The sequence below is a fragment of the Aptenodytes patagonicus genome, chromosome 6, assembly GCF_965638725.1.
Source record: "Aptenodytes patagonicus chromosome 6, bAptPat1.pri.cur, whole genome shotgun sequence".
Classification (NCBI taxonomy): Eukaryota; Metazoa; Chordata; class Aves; order Sphenisciformes; family Spheniscidae; genus Aptenodytes; species Aptenodytes patagonicus.
The window spans coordinates 5,596,780-5,616,446 of record NC_134954.1 but is presented as its reverse complement, the minus strand read 5'-3'; the positions used below and the strand labels follow the sequence as shown (position 1 = coordinate 5,616,446).

At 41.0% G+C, this 19,667-nt stretch overlaps 1 long non-coding RNA gene across 1 annotated transcript; it reads left to right on the top strand.

The window, feature by feature from the left end:
• The first annotated feature begins 1,428 nt into the window (after positions 1 to 1,428).
• LOC143161542 (uncharacterized) lies at positions 1,429 to 16,150 on the top strand. Its single transcript, XR_012995552.1, has 3 exons — positions 1,429 to 1,684; positions 8,773 to 8,884; positions 15,771 to 16,150. It is a non-coding gene; the product is annotated as an uncharacterized LOC143161542 (long non-coding RNA).
• The last annotated feature ends 3,517 nt before the right edge of the window (positions 16,151 to 19,667 follow it).

Genomic DNA, 19,667 nt, shown 5'->3' with positions numbered 1-19,667 from the left:
AACTCTAAGAGGGGACTTCAGTACCTAAAAACTGTTTAGTCCTGCCTTCCAAGGACATCCACATGAGACTGGATGCTTTCTAAAAATAAAACTGAAGAACCACAGTCTAAATTTGAGAGTGCGTTTATGTATAAGCATGCACGTTTGAACCACTTAGCCTTAATTCATTTTTTCTGCAAGCCTTCTTTGGACTAGTCAAAGTAAAAAAGCATAAATCTTTGTCATGCAAGCTATGACGGATGGTATCCCTTTGGATTCCCTCTTTCTCCACGGCAGAGAAAAATTTAGAGGAGCATACTCTGCTGCAGAAATTAATCACAAAAACTCAGATGCCTCCAGGGAAAAGGTCGGCTTTCTTAACATTCTTATGAATTAAAAACTGTACTTAAATAAGAGAGATTTTTAAAAATCTCACTCAGACTGCCAGAATAAGTTCTTAGGTGATCCTACAGAGCACGTTGTAGTCCTTCCTGAGCTGGGAATAACAGACAAAATACTGCAGGAAATCTAACCTGTCGCTTTCTGTCCTAATGTCAAAGATGTAACCACTCTTGTCAGAAATGTAATTGCATCATATAGCAAAATTTGAGAGTATTAAAATACCAGAGCAGAGATTTGATATTAAAGACATTGCTCATGAAATTACTTGCTCCACATTGACAAAATCTGGAAGCCCTGTGGGCTTGTTCCTTTAAAATGATACAACCGATTCTGACAGAAAGAAACGTAAAGAAATTATGTACAGACTAATTTCCAAGTAATAGCAGAAACACGAGTCATGCTCAAAAACAAATCCAAGTACAATAACCTTTGATGACTATATTGAACATGCTGATAAATGAAGTGCGAGTAGGTGAAATTCCCTGTATGAAACAAACACAGGTATTACAGAAGTCACAGCAAATTCTGCACAGGCAACTCTCTAGTGCGTTAATATTTTCATTCAAATCAACTTGTAGCATCTTGTTTCTTTGAAGCAGTAACAAGAACTGTGTAAATTCTCCTGAAGCCATTAGGCACAGAGAGATACCGAGATGCACCTGTAAGTGCAGTTAAACTAGAAGTCAATATGTAAATTAAATCAACTAAATTAGGAAGAAAAAAAAAAAAAGAACTTTTAATCTGGAGAAGCAAGTGATTCTTAATGATGACTCAACAGCAGCTACGGGCTAAACATATCACTTCCTTTTTGATGCAGTTCTTAAAAAAAACAGGATAGCATAGCAAGCTGGGAGAAGCTTAGCAGGTCACCTCCCTCTGCACTGCATTCTTAGAGAGAAAGATTGGAATAGAAAGATTGAGAGAAGCATCGTAAAACACAGGTCCTCCTCCTCCTCAAGTCACACAAGCCAGCTTCCATATTGGGAACCTGCATCTGCTTCTAGAGAAGAAGCACTAAACATATTCTCTTAGTCTCCTCTCATCACACTATCACTCCTAAGAAGAGAGGTACATGTTTGAACCAGTCTCTCCAAGCCTGCTTGTCAGATCCTCTAAAACACTGCCTCCATTTAGTGGCAGAGTGCTCTTTATGCACTTAGCGGCCTTTCTGACAAAAGACCAAGTTGACCACATCTGGTCAAAGCAGCAAAAATATAGGATGCCTGACTGCCACGAAGAGTTCTGCACCCAGATTCCTTCCCATCCTGCCAGGATGGCCCAAGACCATGGCTTCAGCCTGTTGGTAAGAGATTTTTTTTTTCCCCAGTCCTCCTTTTCTGCTCTGCTAATAGTACTTCCCCTTGAATATATGAAAACCTTTTTAGAGCAATAAGGCATGAAAAGTTGGGCTAATTTTTTTGACCTAAGTTTCTTTTTGGTGCAGCTAATCCCTTTTCTCTAGTGCATGCCAAAATCCGATTCTCATATCATAAAGCAACAAGATGTGCGTTAATCTTACCATCATGCATTGCATAAAGCTAGAGAGCTTTGTATTGAGGCTATTCCTTCCATTATGTTAGAGATCACACATCCCTATCACTGTCGCTATTTCCTCAATCCAGAGCTGTCCAACCTCCGATAAAAAAAAAAAACGGTGTGAGTTTTTTGCTGGACGAACCTTGCGTTAGTGACATGTTCCCACACTATGGTCCATCACCAGGGGCTCTGCTAAAGCAGTTCCTTGCTAAAGAACATGAGCAATCTTCAGTCTATCTGACCTCCACTCGCTTGTTGAAGATCACCCTGCATACCTAACAAGTGCGTGATCAGAACTGAATACACAAGTGTGACCAACATTGTCTGAGATGCTGCCCCAAAATAAGTAACAAACTGGAACAAACACATTTAGGTAATTGTGGAACATAATTAGCTTGTTTCATGAGAAGCGTGGGCTGCATTAAAATAAAGAAATTGTGTTTTTTATTTAGACAGAGTTTAAAGGGTAGGTATTCTTAGAGCGGCTGACGGAACATTTCAGCTGAGATGTACTCTGAACACAGAGACAGGTCTATCATTTTCAGTAATGAAAAGTCATAAATGTCTCTATTAAAAAGTTATTGCCTGCATAAAGAGGAATAAGGGACTGAGGGGTCTCATAGGTGAATGCAGAAGAAGTAGGTAAGCTATTTTTCCATAAAATAGTTCCAGACCAAACACTGAACAAGAAGTCAGGTCTGAAATCCCTAACTGACATTGACGCAGATGCTAGCTTGAGGCCATGCTTTGGATAAGTGTAGTATCGCTCTCTGTATGGAACACAACAGATTCAACTACCGCAGCACCAGCAACAAAACTGAATTAAAAGAAATTAAAGGCTGCCTATTGAGCTCTTCTGAGGCTGTAAAATCATGTAACTTTGTGCCAAAACCTCCCATTAAAAAAAAAAAAGCTGAAACCAGAACTATTTTGTCTTTAAGATTATTTCCTCTGATAAGACTCCGACACATTCAAGAACAGTATCCTAAGGGATGACAATATTTTATAGATAAAAAAAAAAAAAACCCAATCAACATTCTACAGCAGCACTTGCCACAAGCACCGAGGCTGGTGGCTGAGAGGCCTGAGGGACGTTTTAGAGTATGACCCATACCAGGTAACTTCTGCCTCTACGTGTAAGACTTCCAAGTAAATACATTCACTGATGAGGGGGCCAATACGAGAGAGAAAATCTCCCTTCAGCTTTAAGGGAACGGAGTCCACAACATTTTTGGCTCATGCTCAGACTTTTCAGAGTTCGCTTTAAGTCATCAGCTCATTATTGCCACCTGCCAGGAGATATTGTGGATCTCTGGCATCTTCTGGAGTAGAAATGCAGAACTTTTACCTCATAGCGACATCGGTAATCTGCCTTCCCGGCCCTTGAAATTACCTGAGAGAAGTTTTATAGACGCTGCAGTTGTTGGCGGGTGTTCTTTACTCCGGGCCATAGTTTACAGGGTTAAGTCCTTTAGCTGTGTGCCACGATGTCGTCCCATTTGTTGACTCTGCCGTCGTATTGACTGCAGAGAAGCTCATCACAGCTGCTTCCTTGCCAGTACATAACTGCCCGCTATTTGCAAGTTTTATACAACAAAGGAGAAAAGAGAAAAATTAATATTTCGTTAATGAAAGGCATTTTGATGCCCTTTCTGTCATTACGTTCAGCCATGTTCCTTAAGTTGCATTAAAATCCCACAGATTTTAAGTCTTTTCTGATAATGTTATGTTACACATTTTTGCTCTTGATTGCTTACAAAAGAAACACACGTGGCTTTTCCCCTTGTAATTAAGGGAGGGAATAATTTATTTATCTAAATAATGCCTTTCACCCACACATCAAACTTTTTTGTGACTCAGGGAAAGAACGTTTCCTCCTGTTTCCAGTAAAACTGGGTAAGCAACTCTAGGTTGGATTTTTAAAATAAATATAATTTTTTTAAAAGAAAGCAACTTCTAGGTAAGAGAAAGACTTTGATATTCTAGAAATAACTTCATAAATTAAGAGGATTTATGAGGCGCAACCTCAGGGACCCGCAGCAAGGGGCGTCCTCAGACCTCAGGCCCGAGGCGGCGCTTGTGAGGAACCGAGGGGCATGGCCGGAGCGGGCACCTCACCCGCCGGCGCCCGGGCCGGGTCACCCCGGAGCCAGGGCCAGGCAGGCCGGGGGCCAGGTGGCCTCGCTGAGGAGGCTGAGGGCAGGCAGGGGCCAGTGCTGCAGGGGGTGGCAGCGCTGTGAAGCCCCTGGGCTGCAGCCGGTTGCTGCTGTTACATCATTTGCCCAACACAGTCTCCGCACAACCCGTTTTCTGCTGCCACAGGTCCAAGGACACAAAATGGAAACTCTTCCACAGCAGATGTATTTTTGCCCAACACATTTTGAATATCAGACAAGCGTTGGCCTCAAAACATTCAGTGAAGATTTAATCTGGTAACACATCCGTTTCCCATGTCTTTTCTGCATGGTTTTTTTAATAGATTAATTTTGAGTATGAACCTATAAACAAACTCTGCCATGACTATGCTACGTTCTGATGAAGGCGCTCTTTCTAGCCTGGACAATCACAGGTTATTTTTCTCCTTCAAAGAAAAGCGCAGTCCTTTAGTCTCGCACACTATACACACCCAAAGGGATCACAAGTGCACCTTTTCATATGTGGGGCTGGATGCGGTCCCAAAGTGAAGGGGAAGCTGCCGGGAACTCAAACTCTGTCCCAGGGAATGGGGAATACGGGGTCCTTTTTCAGATTCCTGAAGCAAAGCCATGGGACAAAGTAGGGAATATGCAATTTACAGCCCCACCACTGGGAAGGAGACTGAAGGCTTTGCAAATTAACTTGACACCCGCTATGTACGTGTACTTACAGACACACTCTGTTGCATGTCATGAGTCTTTACTAATGAGGGTAGGACCTTTTGGGAAGAGGGTGTGGGGCACGGAGGGAAAGGACACAGGAATATCGAAGCTCTGTTTTATGGCCCTGCTCACATGAAAATAAGTGATTTAAAAAAAAAAAAAAACAACCTTAGATGAGAACTAGATCAGATGCATTTTAAATAGTTATTCCTACTAGAAATTGCTTAGAAAATAAACTGACATATACATACTTCTGCAAAAATTCTAAATAGGACAGTTTAGGTTTTTCCTGTTAGTAAGCACACTGTACCTTATGTCCATTTATTTTAGATCATATTTAACATAACACAGATCAGATCTATCACTGACTGCAAACCATGGGTTTCTTCCACTGGATCCAAAAGCTCTTACAGTAATTAGTCCATCTTTAGCTACAGACCTCCAGCCAGCAGGAGGGTCTGAAACAAATAATTTTAATTAAATCCCTTTCTAAAACACCTTTTATAGTTCATCGATGCCAGGAAAGTGCTTCACAGTAGGGTAGCCATCAGACTGCTGTGCAAGTAAGGTGAACACCCTAAGCATGTTTCACACACCTTAATGGGGGGGAAGTATTCTTGTTTGCCAAAAGCAGGCCTTGATTTTTGCAAAAATGCCACATCTCAACTCTAAGACATAACCAGGGAAGTAGTAAGGGGAGTTTAGCACTGGGGTTGAGATAAACAGCGGTAGAGATTCTGACTCTCTAGGTGAGATGATCCCAGATGGAGCTTTGCACAGGTGACTCATTTGGCCCCATGCTCTTGATCATTCTGAAAAGCACCACACCACAATGACAGTTAAGAGCTGAACACCGCTGGAGTCATTTTAAAGTGCTTGTTAATTCAGTACCACAGTAATGTTAAAAAGCGTTGCAACATACATGCTAGCACTGTCAGTCATAGAATCATAGAATGGTTTGGGTTGGAAGGGACCTCTAAAGGTCACCTAGTCCAACCCCTCCTGCCGTGGGCAGGGACATCTTCAACTAGGATCAGGTTGCTCAGAGCCCCGTCCAACCTGGCCTTGAACACCTCCAGGGATGAGGCATCCGCAACTTCTCTGGGCAACCTGCTCCAGTGCCTCACCACCTTCATAGTGAAGAATTTCTTCCTTACATCTAATCTAAGTCTACCCTCTTTCAGTTTAAAGCCATTCCCCCTTGTCCTGTCACAACAGGCCCTGCTAAAAAGTCCTTCTTCAGCTTTCTTGTAGGCCCCCTTTAGGTACTGGAAGGCTGCTATAAGGCTCCCCGGAGCCTTCTCTTCTCTAGGCTGAACAACCCCAACTCTCTCAGCCTTTCTTCACAGGAGAGGTGTTCCATCCCCCTCATCATTTTTGTGACCCTCCTCTGGACCCGCTCCAACAGGTCCATGTCTTTCTTATGCTGAGGGCTCCAGAGCTGGACACAGTGCTCCAGGGGGGGTCTCACCAGAGCAGAGGGGCAGAATCCCCTCCCTCGACCTGCTGGCCACGCTTCTTGGGATGCAGCCCAGGATAGGGTTGGCCTTCTGGGCTGCGAGCGTACATTACTGGCTCATGTCCAGCTTTTCATCCAGCAGTGCCCCCAAGTCCTTCTCGGGAGGGCTGCTCTCAATCCCTTCATCCCCCAGCCTGGATTGATACCAGGGGTTGCCCCAACCCAGGTGCAGGACCTTGCACTTGGCCTTGTTAAACCTCATGAGGTTCACACGGGCCCACTTCTCCAGCTTGTCCAGGTCCCTCTGGATGGCATCCCGTCCCTCTGGCGTGTCGACCGCACCACTCAGCTTGGTGTCATCTGCAAACTTGCTGAGGGTGCACTCGATCCCACTGTCTGTGTCGTTGATGAAGATATTAAACAGTACCGGTCCCAATACGGACCCCTGCGGGACACCACTCGTCACTGATCTCCATCTGGACATTGAGCCATTGACCACTACCCTCTGGATGCGACCATCTAACCAATTCCTCACCCATGAAATCTATCCATTTCAACATTTCCTCTGGAAATGTTCCATAAAGCTGGAGGAGACTGGAGCTCAGCCTGACAGGATTTGGATCTCTGTAAAACCAACCTAAACAGCAAAATAAATACTGTGTATGAGGGTATTCTGAGGAGGAGGCCAGTTATCTAAAGATAAAGCTTTGAATTTGAATTGCCATTTGATAGAATAGAATTCTGCACTTATAGAGGCAAGCCTCAATTGGAGAGAACACAAGAAAATGGGACCTTTGTTTGCTAAAATATCTCTGTTTCCCTCACATCTGATCTTGCAATCCTGAATTCATACTTCAGTCATTTAACACAAGCAAGATGTTTCTACTTCTATGAAAGGTAAACACCACATACGGCTGAACTGCTAAAAACTCAAGGTCTTAAACACTACCGGTAATTCAGGAGTGTAGAGCAAGGCTGGTAGCGTGATATTGACGGAGTAGTTTAATAAACACTTCTGTGCAATGTCAAGACAGCCTTGCTTATTCTCTATTCTGCTTCAAGTTTTGTGCTATTTGGTTTGTTTCTGAAAGGCTCGACTTCTGACATGAGGCATTCATTGAGAACCTTAGCTTTCATTAAAAACAACACTGTAATATTCATGACTCAGAGAAAAAATAAACTCCAAAGACAAAAAAAAAATCTAGAGGTGAATACAAGAAGAAAAACACTTTTTTTCTTTTTTTTTTTTTAATCTCCTAGTTGTTCACACCATCTTGTATACTTAGGTGGGTTTTTTTAATCCTTGAAGTAGCTAATACTGAAATATGTACTTGGCAATTTTATTGCGGATCCTTTCCAACAGAACAAGTATGACTACAATTCAATTCACTTGTTAGTGTGGATGACCATATCTCAAAAATTGGAGCGATCCCTTCCACTTCAAGAGTTTTGTTATCTTGTACTGCTTTTCATGTTACAAACACAGCAGACTCCAACAGTTACCCAAAGGAAGGTTCACAGAGTAGTTTAACTCGCCAAAAACAACAGCTTGCCACTAAAAACAAACAAGACTCTAAACGCAGTCACATATTGGTTATTTTTATCTTGTTGGTCATGAGAATGTTAGCAAACAAACCTCGCTTTCTTTCAACAAATAGTTTGATATACAGTCATATGTACAGAGAAATCTGTGTCCTTAAACCCCCCCAAAAAAGATGGAACATGACTACATTCACTTCCTAATGCCAAAATTCTTGATTATAAGCAAATCAGTAAATAGCAGTAAGCAAATCATTCCCGATAAGCATCTATTTAATTTATTCTAAGGTCTTATTTGTAGTACTGTGCCACACGATGTTCTCGAGCAATGCTCAGACCTGTGCAGCAAACTGCAGTCATAGAGAATCCCATCAGTAGAGACAATTTCAACAGGAAAAAACAGGGCAGCCTGGGAATATGTGAAACGGGGGCTATCCAGGCAGCTGAAAAACCTGGGGAAAGCCCATGAGCTAAATTGTAGCAGACAGATGTAAATGAAAATAATCAGAACAAGCGATGCTGCCTACAGGTAACATTATAGTGTCTAGCATTATAATGTATAACTGTTATAATGGAAGCATCAGGCAATTTTAGAACTTTGTCATATTTCAAGAAATGGAGCTGAAGATTTCCCACATTATCTGTCCCACACCAGCAATTTTTACTGGGGCTTTTTTGGGGACATTGTAGCAGAAGTACTTCAGTCATTTGCAAAAATTAGCATTAGTAGAAACTTCTCTTTTGCCCCTATTAATGAAATTCACTACGCAACTATTTTCTTAAGCAGCTTGCTACGTATGAATGTTCCTCGTCATCAGGAACTTATTTTTCACCATTTCTATGAAAAATACTACTTGGCTGTTCCCATGCAGTTCATGAATGCTTAGTCTCCTGGCACCAAGCAGCTCCAGCCTAGGCTGTTGAGGCAATAGGCACAGAAATGCAAGCAGAAACGCTCTCTCGCTCCTGGGTTTCAATGCTTCTGCTCCTCTCACCCAGGCAATACGGCGAGGAAAGCAGACTGGCAGGTGGGACAAGAGCCAGGATGAGAGGGTGGAAGGAAGCACGGACTGAAACAAGGAAGCTGCAGGTGGAAGACTAAAAGCACAAAGTAACTTCCATTTTTTTTGTTTCTACTGTCTTTGACTGTGAAGTTTGTAACCTTACTGTCCTCCTCCTACATAGTTTTTGTGATATGAAGTCAAGTGTTTTACCGGATTTCTTTTCTTGGTCTATATTTATCTGTGCATTGTCTGACTTAAAGGACAAGATGACCATTTAAATAATCATGTCTTCATCTGCCACTGTGAACGTGCACAAAACCCCACCTATGTAGGAATCTGCATCTGCAGCATTCTCAGTAAAAAAAAAAAAAAAAAAAATCAGGTTTGTGTCCATACTCAATACAACTTTTTAATATAGAGTAACAACATATAAACAATTCTAGTTCAAGAGGAGAACTAGGTATTCCTCATAGTACTCCTTTTTAGATGTAAACACCTTTTGTTAACATCACAGCTATGCCATAAATGTGCAATGGCTTCCTGTTGTTTGGGACAACAGATCATACGGGCATATGAGGAATGAAGAATGAAACGGCACTTCTGCACCAAAATCCTTTTTAGACCTTGGCATCACTAACCCATTGGAAATGCACATGCACCCCAGATATCGATTTGACTATCATGACTGACATTCATGATGTTGAAGCAGCAGATTGTTAGCCCCAGCTATAACTAGATTTAGCCTACAATATAAACCCATTTTCCCTTCTGCTCACAGGACTAGCTTTAAAGTGGTCTGTGCCAACACAAGTAACTGTGATGTAGATATCATGTAAAATTGGTTTTGGCACAGCTCCTCGACTCGTTTCTCCCAAGACCAGTGAACTCTGCAGAGCCACTCTTCACTACACCTCACTCAATGCAAATTCTTTTTGGGTGCCACATCGTATACCTTGATCCTCTCCATCTTCGTGCATTTAGAAGGAAAACTCAGTGCATCAAAAACAGTGAGTCAATGCAATTATGTAAGTGACTAACAGCACTATATATACACACTTGATACATCATCCCGTCCCCTCACCCCCCAAAAAATGAGAAACCAAAAAGCCCACACATACATACTTTGTTCTTGACCAGGATTTGCTATCTTTCGCCTCAATTCATCCTTCCCTTTGGGTTTGATACTGGCCTAAATAAAAGGATAACGACCCTGGATATGAAAATCCAATACCTTCTACCTGTTACACAAATAATAATCCAACAAATCCTCTGTATACTCAGATTTTCTTTCTGACATTTCTATTTACACCAGCAGCAATAGCTCTTGCTTTCTCTGAGCCACATCATCCCAGGCACCAGGCCATCTTTAAGCACCTGGGAACTGCTGCTAAGGACTTGCCTGGTACCATTGCCCATCACCTACTGCTTCTAGGAAGCAGCCCTTTTTCATTAACCCTTAGCACTCCCATTTTCAAAATCAGAGTGTCACGATTCTTTTACAAGTTTATACTTGCATTTCTGCAGCTTGTATAGCCACTGTGATCTAATAAATGACTGTTCAAATTCATTCATGGGAAGTCAGTGGAGTAAAGTTAGGAGAAAAACCTGTAGTTATTTAATCACTTGGGTCCCAGCTCTGCCCAAACACATGCATTCCAAACAGCAGTTGCTCTGACTTCTATGAAGTTGGCTTTGACACAGCTAATTGGCACCAAAACGTGCCTAATCAGGGCCTCTGCTACATCACCAGTGAAGGTCTGATCGACAGAGGCAATTAAAATGCTTGTAGCCATCTTATGCTAAAACTAGCCATGTGAACACAATAGCTGCTGCATGCTTTGTGCCACAATTACGATACAATTAGGACAGCAGCTACACATCTGCCAAGTGTTAGGTATTTTTCACATAGACCCTCTGCAGGAAGATCACTGGATAAAATCCTTTGGGAGATGCCTGTTCAGTCTAATCACAGGATAAAGCAAGATATGCGAGTGTAACTGAACTGTGAAGTCACTGGGCTCATCTCATGCCCATCACTGAGAGATGCGAACAGGCAGTTTGCCTGCCTGAAGCAACGCCACACTCCTGCAAGAACGCTCTCCGCAGATTTGGTCCTTTCAGTCCTACGGACACTGCAGGCAGCTGACCATTCTAGGTCATCTCTCCTGAATGGAATGTTAATACATTTAAAAAGCTGATTAGTTGAACTGACCCATCTTTTTGTCAGCTCTTCAGTCTGGCTTCAGAAATCCCATAATAGGATTTACTCTTCTGCAGCAGTTTGCATAGGAGCCCTGTAAATTCAGCCCAGAGGGCTTTTTACTACAGGAAGATAAGCTGGTATATCATTTCACTGCAGTACATTTCAAATACAGCAAAAGCATAAAGAGTATCCAGGTTCAGCATCGATTTGCATGAGGTCATATGAACATGATCATTATTCCTATAAAAAGCACGTGTCGTAGCAAATTCAAACTGCATTGCAGGAACATGATGAAAGAGGGAGAGCATAGGAACACTCTCACCAGCTTCCTCACCCGCTGAACAAAAAAGACAGCAGCCAAGAAGTTAGACAAAGTAAGCAGGAGGCCTATATTTGGCAGCTCGTCTCTACATGCAGCTCCATTTCAGAGCAGCTCCATTTCAGAGCAGCAAACGAAGCGCCTCTGGTAGCGCATTTCAATCCGCAACCTTCCTTCAGCTACACAGAAATTTGCTGGACTCTGCACGTGGCTGAAATTTTCCATTTTCTATTTCAACCATTCTTGAGGTTTGTCCTGAGATGAAATGTTTAATAGCTATTAAAAAACAAAACAACGACAAAAAAAAGTACACACACACACACACCAGACACCCCCCCAAGACGATCCTGGTGACCTTTCCTTTGCCAATCTTCAGTGCTCCCAGGCTTTAGAACAGGAACCTGAAATTTGGAAGAATAGCATGTTTGTGCACATGCTCTATGCTGTTCCAAATTTGCACAAAGACTCAACCTTTGAAAAATGTCATGTAAATGAACCCTGAAACCTGTTGGACAGGGTAAAGGGGCAAGGGGGGCAGTGGGAAGTATTCTGGGCAGTTCTGGTCTCCTCTCAAAAAGCAGGGCTAGACAAAATTCATAGAGAGGAAACAAGGTTGTTTAAAAAGATAGGGAATGCCTGCCATAAATGTCCAAGACTGAAACCTGGAACAGCAAACAACAGACATATGAGATAGATCATCAAAATTATGAACGGCGCAGAGCCAGTACGGTGAGATGGCCCACTCACCAATTCTTTCAGTGCAAGAACCAAGCGGCCTCAAATGAAGCTAACAAGAACCAAACTCAAAACAAGGGTTGGTTTTTCATACAAAAGTAGTAGAGCTGTGGATCTCCTTGCCATATCACAGTGAAAGTTTATATGGATTAAAGAGAAACTGGACAAATTCATGGAAGAGAGATCTGTCAGCAGTTACTGACTACATAGACACCATATTACCTCAGGATGTTTCTGTATTAAAAATACTTGGAGTTGGGGAAAGGACTAGAGGATGTTGGTCATATATGTTTGTCCTGTTCTCATGCTCTATCCTAGACATTTGCTTTTGAATTCTGTTGGAGGCAGGACCTTGGGCCATAGTTTTTATTATTAAAAAAAAAAAGGGAAAAACTTTTTAAAAATCTCTTTATACAGTTATTTCCATGCTGTTATCTCTCCAGTCATTGTAAGCCATAAAGGACAAGCAATATGTCTATTTCTGAAGTCCCAGAGATTTAAAGAAGGCGCAAAGTAGACAGGTGCCAGAGGACATCTAATGGAGTCCTGGTTCGTATCATCTTATATTTTTTATTCTTCCCAAAGGCTGGTCTGTCCTGACTTTGCTCCTCGCATACATACCCTAGTCCCAAGAACAATAAGGAAGAAAGAAGAAGTGTGGCGTGGAGTTTGTCAGCTTACATCCAGAGGGGTCACGTTATATTAAGGGGAAAAGTCACTCCGCTTAACTGTCAACTGTTATGTAAAGGAGGCAACTTGCCCAACAAAACAAGGGAAAAGAGGCTTCAGTAGGCTCTCCCAGACAGTGATTCAGAGTTCAACACCTACTCAAAAATTCTCTGAAGGTGTTTCCATCTTTCCTAGGCAGACTAGGAGACAAGCTGGCAAACACAGAAATCCAAGCAAAATAGCTACATTTAGGCAGATAAATACCCCTTCTTGCGCAGATTGGAAATAAAGACTGAGCCTAAAGAGAGAACTATCAAATAAATCGCTAGCGATTGCTTTTAGACTGCCCAGGAATGACGGTATTTTATCACGTCATCACATCTAATAAACAGAAAATGCAATTGAGTCACTCAGTGGGCAATTTGATTTGATTTTTTATTTCTCTTTGATGCTTATAATTCCATCTTATGTTAGCAGCAGAGAGGGTTGGGCTGTGACAGTGATAAGAGATAATCTAGTATTGCATATTTTTGCCTACAATATCATGAAAGTAGCAAGTCGTGATAACCCCTAGCAGCAACAAGAACTAAAGATGAGACTTTCGCAGAGAGGCTTTTGCAGCATTACTGACATCATTAGGCTGCCACTCTGTAGAAATCAGATGGCATTTTTCAGCATAACAGAGCAACCTTCCTTCAGCAAAACGCTGGTGTTAGCCGAATTACTCTGCAGCTCTGGAAAGCTCGGAGAGGCTCATTTACACAGGGGTTTAATGGACTGAATTCTGCACTTGCATTCCAAAATCCAAGCCTCCATGCAGGTATTCTCCCAGTTTTACTATCATTCAGCAACCTTTGCCTTCTGACCAAATATAAATTGCGTGGATTAGCTGTTTTCACAGCTATACGAACTACTTCAGCTAACCGTTACCTAACTTTCACAAGCGTAACAGCACTCATATCACAATCCAGGAAAATACTTCACACAATTCCACTCAATTCCTCTTCTAAAAGTCAGTGAATTAATGTAGGTTCATAATTATCCAAGTATACACTTAATTGTTTTCGGATCATCCTTTTATTATGATTTTTTTTTTTCAGTCTCTCTCAATTAGGCTCAATTTAAGTGTTTCCAGCTGAAACATCCTACGATAAATGCTTTTGTGACTACTATGACAACAGACAGTTCAAAGCACAGCATAGATGTAGCAGAATTTACCTGTTTGGGAACACAAAAGTAAGATAGCAGCTTGAACTTGATAGTTAGATAAACGAAGTTATGCCTATTTGTCTCCTGCTGTTTTAACGCAGTGAGTACTCTCTGCTTCTGAATTGTGGTACAAAGGCATCTTAAACTGCTATAGTGCTGAAGCGCATTGCCTATCCAATGCTCTAAAGCACAGGGATAGATTACCTGTAGTGGTTATGGAAATGTCTAGCAGTGAGAATTTTTAAGAATACGTTGGACAAACCGCTTCTGACAGTTGCTTAAGTATAGTTGACGTTACTTTCAGACAAGGGGATTTTCTTTCATGGTTTTTCCCAGACCTATTTGGCAGAATTTCATGGCATAGCAACATTTAAACCGCAGTACAAATTTAAAAAACAGCAGCAGCTCAGATACTTTGGGATTTGGTGTGACTATACGGCCTTCTGAAGTTCCTTCCAGCCTGAATTATCCCCCGATTCTCTGTATAGCTATACAGATTGCTATACATCAAACTGTTCCCCCTCTGTACACCACTGCGATTTTAGAGGTCAAAGCATCAAATGTGGAGAACTACAGAGGAGACTGGTAACATACATGCCTAGATAGAAACGTGGTTCTTCTACTGTACATTTCATACCCTTAATCTTGGTGCGTATATACATCCCCCATCTGTTTCTCTCTATATTGTGGTCTGCTTATACTCCCCCTCTATTTCTCTCATCTGTTCTCTTTTCCTCTGGAAAGCAACACATTCTAAGACTTTCAATGGATTCTTCTATGTGTTTAGAATTTGTCCAAAATCTTTTATCATTCTGAAAGATCTTCACGTCTAACTGAGCTGTATTTACAGATGAACATTCAGAACAATGAAAAAAAAAATTGTTTGAATTTTAATTTGCAGTAAAAGTAACAACTTGACTGCTACAGCAATAAACTTTTACGTAGCTAACTTTGTGAGGCAGTAAATACTTTTCCCTATATATAATGGATTATGAGTATGTCATACCTTGAGTTGGCTCTAAGATCTCAACACAGAAATAAAGAAAAAAACCAAAGAAATTATCACCTTAGAAAAAAATGCAACATTCTTGAGTTCAATCTTCAGCGTAACTAGCTTCATAATCTGACAAGTATAAATGAGCTTTTGATAAATGGTGTAATTTACGTGTACTCATAGCATGTTATAAACCCACACAATAATTTTATTTCTTTCTCTAGAATCTGCTTCTTAGCAAGTGTTTTCTGACAAGAAAAAAAGCTTCATGACTCCATAAGAACGAGAACATTTGGAGATTACTTCTGGTGACAGACAAAATTTAGCTATGCCCAAAGCACCATTAAAACTGTAAAGCCAGTCCTTTTTTTTTTCCTTCCCTAAAACTTAAGGACTACGTAGCTGGATGTTTTAAATGTTGCTACTTTTAGCCTGGAGAAAAGGAGGCTGAGGGGAGACCTCATCGCTCTCTACAACTACCTGAAAGGAGGTTGTAGCGAGGTGGGTGTCAGTCTCTTCTCCGAAGTAACAAGTGATAGAATGAGAGGAAATGGCCTCAAGTTGCGCCAGGGGAGGTTTAGATTGGACATGAGGAAAAATTTCTGTACTGAAAGAGTGGTTAAACATTGGAACAGGCTGCCCAGGGAAGTGGTGGAGTCACCATCCCTGGAGGTATTTAAAAGACGTGTAGATGAGGCGCTTAGGGACATGGTTTAGTGGGCATGGTGGTGTTGGGTTGACGGTTGGACTCGATGATCTTAGAGGTCTTCCAACCTCAATGATTCTATGATATCCCAAAGACAAATTAAAGTTAATTTTATTCTTCCCTCATTATTATTATTTCTGTTTTTTTTTACTCCTTAGGTTAAGAAGGTTTTGGAGATGCTGACAACTGAATTGAGATATGAAAACCATGCAAAACACTGTACTTCATACAAAACAGAACTCAGTCAAGTTTAAGAGGTTCGTGTGACCTGCCCTTGTTCATACCAGCCAGGGAGAAGAGGAGGAGTTCCCTCTAAACCACACGGCATCTGTAGCCTTTGTATTCCAATCCCAAATCAGCCAAGTCTGAACAGTACAAACCTCAGTTCAGTCTTATGTTTATTTCCTGCTGTTTTCCTTTAAATCAACCAGAAATTAAGAATGAAAGCAGAGCTTGCTTTTAGAGTTGTTAAATAAAAAATAATAAAAAACAACCCAAAATGCAACAACAAAAAAACCCTCAAAACCCCCCCAAAAACCCAAAACTACCCCCCCCCCCAAAAAAAAAAAAACAAACCCACACCACAAACACACAAACCAAACTTACAAGCCAAAATTCCAGTACTGCACACATAGCTGAGCCCTCTCCTGATCCCACTGGCGGGTATGACACGTATGTCAACGCTACATTTTTTGTTCGGTGAAAGCAGGATCTAGGCACCTGTGTAGCTGTGTGGTGTTACATGCATTTAAATTATTCAAACCTGAAACCAAAGTTACTGAATAAAGAATTTTTAATGCAAAAGTTCTGCTATTGCCATTTTCCTGTATATTATGATTTTAAAGAAATATGCCAAAACAATTATTTTGTGAGTCCACCTACAAGAATGAATAAAAGCCAATTGATAAAGACTGTAAAGACTTTTAATGTGAGTGTCTCGACAAGGTTTAAACAACTTTATTAATGCAGAACACCACAGTTTTTCAGAGTTATTTCATAAAAGGAAATGAATTCTCAGTTTAAACTTATGGCCACATTTGAAAGGAAAAAGAACTGAATTTTTAGGTGAAAACAACAAAAAGAAATTTTAAGAACCAACTGAATTAGAAACACAAACCATGAAACAAGCTGGTTCCACTGCTTTAATAAGTGACTTAGAGGTTTGCATCCATTCCTGGATAATTCCATATGTAGAGATATACTAATCCTTCAGGAAACCTTTCCTGACACCAGGATAACCATACTGACCAGGCTTGCACACATCCTTCCCAAACGCCAGTCACTGGGAAAGTCAATCTCACCTGACAGGACTGAGAATTATGACTGTATTGCTTGAGTCTTTAAAAGCATTTGTACAACACGTTGAAAGAATAAAAAATACGGTTGTTCCTAGAGAAACCATAATTAAGTATAAATGTTCATATTCCACCATGAGGAACATGACTTAAAAACTATATTACGATAGGACCATTCCTGATGAAACACTGATTAAAGCCGTCAACTTACACCTAGAACGTAAGGGGGACTTTTTTCCCCCCCTGTGGTTGTCCTTTTGATGAAAAAAACCACACATTGCTTTGACCAATATCTCACCCTTTAACATCATCACATCAAAGACAAAGATCAAGCCCTTTTGTGCATAAATATGTAGTGAGAGCCCCTCATCACAAGGATTTCCAAACTTTTGATACTTAACATCTGACACTGAAGAGTTTAGGCAACACACAAAACATTTTGATGTTCCACTGAGAAACAAGATCAATAAACTACAACCAAACTGAAAATATTTGCTCCAACAAGCGTGACAAAGTCATCGCATAAATGTTGGATTTTAAGATAATTATACAAGATATCAGATAGTATATATGCAGGTATACACTCAAATATTCATATTTTATCCAGAAACTTACATATATACTAATGTGTGACCTTCAGATTAGGCACCGCATATTAATGTGCATTTCTTTTAATGGTGTTTGAAGGAACTGGAATTATACCCATTTCCCTACTCTCCCCCCCGCCCCGGCCCACCCACCTGTTTAAATGCAGCCTATGAAGTAGAAATAGTACGGCTGTCCCAAGAATTTGATAAAGCAGTCTCATGTAAGTAAATACCGCCTGCCTGGATACAAGACTCAAATTGCGCTAGGGAAATTCAAGAGAGTTCTGCCATTGGTGTTGGAGAGAGCAAGACCGGACATTAAAGTGGATTCAACAACAGAAAAATAATCCTGATAAGCGCAGGGCCTGGTAACATTACCTAGTGTTCAGCTTTTATATAAAAGAGTAGGGGAATGGTTGCACGTACCATGGAGTAGTGTGTAAATGCATACTCCTGAGGTCTACTGCAAATATTTTATTGTATGTATATATAAAGCTCAACCAAAAAGGTAGCTATTCAGTGTGGCGTAAAATAAGAAAGTAAATCATTCAGAGAAGCAAGACACGATATAATTACCATTAGCTTAGCCTTTCCCTAAGGTTTAAGAACCTGTAATTGAGAGCCATGGGAAAAACCATCAAAGTAGGCCTAATTTTATCGAGCTTTAATTAAATTACTGAACTACTAACTCAGTTTAACAAAGCTGGTTTTGTATGGCTCTACTGTTATTCCATTTTGACTGTTTTTGTAAGAAAAGTGAAATGCAAGGCCTACATTCAGGAAATTATTTAAACATACCTTAGTTGTAACAATCGACTACCCTTAACGAGATCTATACATGCTTTATAGTATCTTGCTGAAGGCTGATTGAATAGATGCTTAAAAAAATATTTTTTTTTTTAAAAAGAACAAGGAAAAAAAAAAAAGGGCACTAAATCTGAAACTTGAGGCCCAAATACCAATCTGAGCCTACTCCCAGTTGGACAATCAATCACACAAAGGGCTCCGCTGCTGCTGGGCTAGACGTTTGAGCTGCTTGGTGGATATTCAGGTTGTCTGAATTGCATCCAGAAATATGCTGAGCTATTAACACGGCAGATGCCAGAGTTGCATGAGTGAAATCTCTGGTGTGTTTGGCATGAAATTTTAAATTTAAAACCGGCTATAAATTTTAGGGATCTGAAACCAGGTGGTACGCTCCGATTTGAACAGAAACTGAAGAAACTGCCATTGACTTCAGCGAGAGGAGGAGAGGACCTTCAATCTGAGAGATCGGGGATGAGAATAAGCCCAGCCTTCCGGCCTGCATTGAGATCACCAGTCACACTGCATTTATTACAATCCTGTCTAGGCTTCTTGCATTTCCCTCTCTAACCAGTAATCAATATTGAATTGACGTTTGGGTGCCTGGAAAGGTGCAGTGAAATAGTCCACTCATTTCTGAAGTATAAATGTTCTGGCAAGCCAAAGAGCTGCAAAAGTCAAACAGAAGCTCTGTCCTATTGTATATTCCAGCTCTCTGGCAGGAGTTATGAAGGGTACTAAAAATTAGAAGAAAGAAACAGGCATTGTATTAGTGCTCTGTCCCCACTCAGCCACCCCCAGCAACAGATGCATTTGGAAAGACTGTACAGATGCCTCCGAGAGCTGGAAGTTGAGATATTAGCGCAAAGTTTTCAGACAACACCTTCACAATTTAAAACTCAAAAATTATACATGATCATGTCAGGACCTATACGAGGAACTTGGACTTTGGCCAAAATATCCACAGCGGTTGGCATGGTCACTAAGCACAAAAAGTCCAAAATCAGTGTTAGCACATGCATTTACGCACACCCAAACCCAGAACGTAGCTGCTATATGGATGGATTTAAAGTGCAATGAGAAGTCCATGCAAAAGGAGTCTGTCTGCTAGCTGTTCTCTTTTCTGAGGAGATCTCAAGAGCACTCAGGGAGAAAGATGTAGACTGGATTAATTACATTGGTAACATCTGTCTCCTCAAAAAAAAAAACAAACCCTCTTTCCTAGGGCAAATGCAGAGTACAAAAGGATTTGCTGGCATGCAGGTGTAGCAGAGCACATAAGCAATAAATTTGAAATTCGGAAAGAGTTACATTTCTCATGCATGCACTGTACTCTTGTACAGATACAGGGCACGTACACATACACAGA